This window comes from Phalacrocorax carbo, chromosome 5 (assembly GCF_963921805.1).
Source record: "Phalacrocorax carbo chromosome 5, bPhaCar2.1, whole genome shotgun sequence".
Lineage (NCBI taxonomy): Eukaryota > Metazoa > Chordata > Aves > Suliformes > Phalacrocoracidae > Phalacrocorax > Phalacrocorax carbo.
The window spans coordinates 64850888-64856988 of record NC_087517.1 but is presented as its reverse complement, the minus strand read 5'-3'; positions in this window follow the sequence as shown (position 1 = coordinate 64856988).

Below are 6101 nucleotides of genomic sequence, written 5' to 3'. Positions count from 1 at the left end.
CAGCCTGAAACACGTGGGTGCCTCCCCATCACCCAGCTGTGGGATGCTGGTGGAGCTCTGCACCCATTCAGCTTGTGGAGGCTTCCCGTGTATGCTTTCTGGTCTCAAGGTAACATGTGTGTTTGGTGATACAGGATTAAAAAGAGCCAGTATTCAAAATCTCTCTGCATGAAGGCAGATCTGCAGCAGCCATTGAGCAGTGTGGACTCCAAGGGGAAAAGGGCCCCTGTGGGGTTTGCCGTGGTGCAGCGCCTGCCTGGCACAGCCAGCCAGGACGGGAGCCCTCGCCTGCCACAGGGCTCTGGGTGACCCGTCTCCTCCTGCCGCAGGAGCCAGGCTGTGCCTCTCCTCCAGCCCAAACCCACACTCATTTTCAGCAAGTTTTGGGGCTCCCCAGGCTGTGGGCTGGGAGGAGACAGCAGGGCGCTGCCTGCGTGGCGGTGGCGTGGTGGTGGTGTGATAGCGTGGGTGCATGTCACGCACTGCCTTTCCATCAGGGCACTGCCGGGCAAAGGCAGCACCCAACAGGCTTTAACTGCCCTCACGCCAGATGCTGAAAAACACACCAACCTCCCCTACTGCAAAGCAAACAGCGCACCAGCTCGGAAATAATTTTACTTCTCTAACACCAACACATTGCAAAACACTGCGGGATCCTAAAGGCAAGTCCATAAGTGCCTCCTTACTGGGACACGACGATGCTTAGGGACAGACACAGCACAAGCCCTTCCTGCGTAATGACCAAAACCCCTGGGTATGATCTGTAGCACATGAAGAAGCAGAAATAGATGGTGGCCACAGCCCTGAACCAGAGCACAGGGTCTGCACTGTCTGGTGGGGGATTAAAACCCTGGGTGGAACAAGCTCATTTGCTTCAAAGCAAAGTGGGAATCCCTGGCCAGCTGCACAGCTGCGGGACATCTGCCCACCCGTGGGCACAGGGCTCTGCAGCTAGCAACGTGCTAAAAAAATATAATCAACAACATTCAGAGCAACAACAACAACAAAAAAAGGACAAAACTCAATGGGAAAGCTGAGCTGGGGAGCTCAAGTGTGCCTGAGGCCATGTGTCAAGTCTGTGGCACCGCCGAGACACAACGGGTTTCTCATCCTTGCTCAATTCCCTAGGCTAGCTGTATCTCAAATACATGTATGTAAATCTGAAACAGACCACTGGCCTGACTTTAATTTGCCAGAAAGCCGAACTCACACAATTTAAGAGCATAAAGACCAAAGTAGCAGGAAGAAGTTACACATGTGGTTGTTTTCAGGCCCCCAGGAGAAGGCTCTACACCCCCCCTGCCCTCGGAGCCGCCTCCCAGCCCAGGCGAGGTCCCACTCCCTCCTCCCCCAGGGTCAATGGTCACCAGAGCTGGAAGCCACAGAGGTGCATGCCTCAGCGGGGTCTGGGTCCTCCTGCCAGCCCCGCCAGCTACAGCAGCTTTTTTTTTTCTTCACATTTCTCTGCAAGCAGAGAGATGCATTTCTGAGAAAGCCCACACCAAATGAGACCACTGGTCTGGCCACCCTCAGGCTTGACCTCCAGTGGTGGCCAACAGCCCGTGCCCAGGATGGGGGTAAAACCCAGGCAATTTCATAGCCATTTCCTCCCAGAATACTCCTTTAGCAGTCTTCATCCCAGGGACCTCCTGAGCGAAAACCTGATACTGTACAGAATGACTTTTGCTAGGTTTATTCTCTGTTGATTTATTGAGTTGCTCTTCAGTCCTCCCACTAAATTCAGTAGATACCGTCCTTTTCAAATGCAGAATTAGGCTCTGTGCTAAAGGAGAAGTTGTCCTATTTAAAGGAGAGAAGGATGAAAGCTCCAAGAAAGAAGATTTGCAGAGGTTTCGGAACAAAGCTGCAAGCCTGGAATGCTCCAACACATCACTGCGTAGGTGGTCATTTCAGTAGTCTGGCACCAAACTGTAAATTATACTGTAGTTATAGCCCTGCGTAATACCTGACACATACTTTATTAGAGATGTTGCACCAATTCTTAGAAACAGTAGATATCTTCTGTGTTATGAAGCACGTATTAGAGTATTGTGGTTCTAAAGGGGAATTTATGATGTGACCATTGAGTAGGTAATGGATTGCAGACCCCTAAAACCATCTCAGGCTACAGGAACGCTTTATTTCAGGATCTCTTTGTACTAACTTCCTGTCTTGAAAGTTCAAGCAAGGCTTTAGATAGTCAGCCCATCTACGGTATTATTTTCAGTGGCAGGCAGGGCTAATTAGCTTGTATAGCTATTGTTTGCACTACTTTATCCTCATTATTTCTCCAACTTGCCATGCAGGCAACAATTATAAAGCCGTAAGGACATGCAGAGTTATGCCTGGAATCTGTGGTTTAATTTAGGGGAGGCAAGACAAGAAGAGCACTGCTACTGCTAACCACGGATGCCTACCTGACAGATTTATGAAGAGGTTTCACGTGCTTGTCCGCCTTTCCTCTGTGTCCCACGCTGCGCAAGTTGAATTTAACAGCTGGCAAATACGGTCCTGCGGTCCCGGTGCTCGCTAGGCTTACTGGAATAAAGTAATTGACTATTGAGGCCTCAGTTCATACAGTCACATGAAGATTTTCAGCTTTTTGGGAAGCTAAAGGTAATGCATATTCCACGGGAACATGCAAACCAATGCTTTCCCTCCAATAGCCTCTTCTGAGCATTTGCCCTAGTTTCCCCTTGCAAAACAAAGCTGCTGTTTAGCACTTCAGGTGATGAATTTCCATTTCACTAGGCAGCTCGCTCGCAATAAGACTTCTGAAAACAGGAATGGGGCTTATTCCTCCTGAAGCACTAAGCGGAGACTGCCAGTTGTCAGAATTAAGCACGAGGTCACCTACACGCCACGTCATACCTTGCAGTGAACTATCAAGGACTCCTGTTTTATACCTACTACATCTCGATTCAAACATTGCATAGCAAGGCAAGGAGAGCCAGCTGCACGCTGTCGTGCCCTGCCTTCCCAAGCAGCGGGTCCCCTTCGGTTTCCAAACCCACATCCCCATGGCTCCTCTCCTGCCGTGGCAGCTCTTTGTCAGAGACCTGTGTGGCTCAGAGGTATGTACCAGCAGCTATTCACAAGACTGGATGAGCATGTCTGAACTTATATCCCCTGAAATGGGGAAGCAAGTACTCCACGCCAGCACAGCTGGCAGCAAGGAGGGGAAATTCAAAGGAAGAAAAGTGTAAGATAATATAGCCATTGTGGATAGTTCAGCTGAAGCTGAGTGAGACTTTCTTGTGCACCCTTCAAAATTAAACAGCCAGACTATGGCATATCCAAGACTAATACATCAATCAAATCCAAGGGAATAGCGGCCAAGAGATGTAACTAGCTGGGAGGTGATTTGACATTAAATGAAGTGAGCACAAGTCACCTTGTTGCTACATCCCAGCACTGGCAGGTGCCTTCTGTCAGCAGAGATGTGCACCTACACCAGCACCACTTCCATTTGACCATACCCTCTGGAGCAGAAAGGACATTAATTTACAAGGTGATGTAGTGATTTTTTTTAAATTATTTTTTAAATAAATGCACTCCTGTTGCTGCTGAGACAAGTGTTGTTGCTCTCCAGGTGGGCTGCACCATTAAGGGACACCAAGAATGGCAATCTTGCTTGTCCCAAGAATAAAGCAAGCCAGACTTGGGGCAGAGGAGGGGAGAGATGCTGCACAGTCTGGGCAAGAAAAGAGCTGTCTGTGTGCTGATTGTTCAAGTAAGTGTACTTCTTGCAACTAAACAGGACTTTGGGTACACATTTGTTGTTTTTGTTTCTGCTCCAAAAGAGTTGACTGGCAAAGGTGGGTGGATGTCCATCCTGCTACTAAAAGGAGCAGCAGCAGCACATCAGTTGCAACTGTCCTTCATCACATCATCTGTGCTTTGCTTTTGACAAAGCTCACTGGATTTGTTCTTTTTACGTCTCTCAAAGCTTTTTTGCTTATGTCCTTCTATTCAATTTTACAGCTGTACCAATCAGTGCCTGTATTACATGCATTCAAGTAAGAGCAGAGCTTAGAACTGGGAGTGAAATGGTCTCATTGAGCTGTTTCATGGATCTAAATGACAAAGTTGGCAGCACTAACTATTTTTGTAACACAAACATGGCCGCACGTATTTTCTATTGTCTTTAAGTAACAGATTCCCAAGACTGGAGTCCAAATATAGTGAAACTTCCATGAAGGACCACGCTAGGGTTAGAGCAAGTGAGTCTTCCAGCAGAGGAGTTTTAGTTAAAGGTCAGAAAAAAATTCTAATTGGAAATCTTATTAGTGTAATTTAAAATCCTCAGTGTAGTTGCCACTTGAAGGAATATTTAGTGCTGTGAGTACCTATACTCTTATTCAGAGACTGAGTAGTTTTAAAGGCTGCTATAACCAACATGACACAGTAGGAGAAGATAGCTTGGTTTACATACATGAACTGCAGCTTTAACTTGGAAACACCAGTACTTTATAGGCTTAGGCTAGACCAGACTGTTTGCTCAGGTCTTTTCTTACTAAAGCGGGGGAGGGAACGGTGTAAGGAAAGAATTATTTTAGGGAGGGGAAACGTTTTCAGAGTGCAGATGCATGAGATGCTGTTTCTGAAAGCGCAAACCTCTACAATCCTAGCAGGATATATTCCTTCCTTGTAACCCATCCCTTTGCATATCACCTGAGAGATTACTCCTATTAAATAAATCAAATGCTTTTGGAGTTCCTGCTCTGGTATTCTTTACTGTGGTATGAAGGGAGCTTATTCAGGTTCAGAGGAAGATAAGGGAGAGCATTATTTCACGTTCTGCCGATGGATAAGAGCAACACATCTACCAGGAACTTAGGTTTCTGCTCACTGGTATCAGTACACACAAACAGATTTCTTCTCCATTTTAGCCCAATTTTCCTGAGCCTGTTTTATTCTAGCCCTCTACCTGGCCCTATTGGGAGGGCGTCCAAGCCCAGTCACAGCCTTCTGCAGCTGGAAGGTGGTGCCAGTCCCAGGCAGCGGGCAGGACGGCCCACCACAGCTTCCCTTTGCCATGGTGGGGACTAAAGGCAAACCTCCACGAGCAAACCCCTGTGGTTATGGACAGCCCTGGCCCTGCAGCTCGCTGCCTCTTCCCAATGCCACACGGGTACTTTGCCCAGCTGGTAGAAGTAGAAAGGAGGGATTTAGACAAGGTGGCTTGCACCTCTGTGCCACATCCTCCTCGTCATCCCCTAAAATCCCTGCGTGAGCTACCTGGCAATGGTTGGGCTCACAAGATCAGTGGTGCCTGCTGCGAGCCAATGTAGCTGAGGGCTCCTGGCAGCAGGGAGGCCCTCACTGCCTGCGCAGCCCTCCTGGGCACTGGGAATTACTGGGAATTGCCACTCCTCAGTTCCTTCTGCAGGTTATTCCTACGGAGACGGGGACCTGCAGCAACAGGTAAGGTGGCCACAATCCCATATGGGGTCAACAACACAGCACCAGCCTGATCAGAGACCAACCAGCAGTACCAGCAGGTATTTTACGTCTAGATAGATACATATACGTGAATTCCCTCTAGACCCCAAAGAGATGTGGTCAGGTAGGTTTTAGAGATGCATTCTTGCACAGCAAAGCAAAACCCAGCAGCTACGTGTTGTGTCCCTCAACAGAGGGTTTGTGTAGTAAAGAGCAGCTTACCTCCAAATGAATTCTGCTGCCATCCAACAGGATGAGATTTAAAAGACTTCATTTCCAGAAGCATCTCAAATTCCACAGTGAATCAAAATCTTGCTTGGAAAAGTTGAACCCACTCATGCCATCTCCAGGCCTTCCTCTCCAGTAGGCATCCAAAAAACAAACAAAAAAGCTAACAGTTCAACTCCATTGATTTATATCGATACCACTGCCTTTGACTACCCAGAATGGTAGCAAGTGGTTAAGAACAAAACAAAAAAAAAATCCCAGACTTCCCTCTTCTTCCAAAACACCCCCTACAAAACCTCCCTAATTTTAAAACTGTAGCACAATGTAAGGCCTTGGTGCTCTTTATATTTACTCCAAACAAGTGCATCCATTCCTTTTTAATTGCCCTGCCAGAAGGTGTCTTCTCAATGGGAAGGTGTTTTCTAATT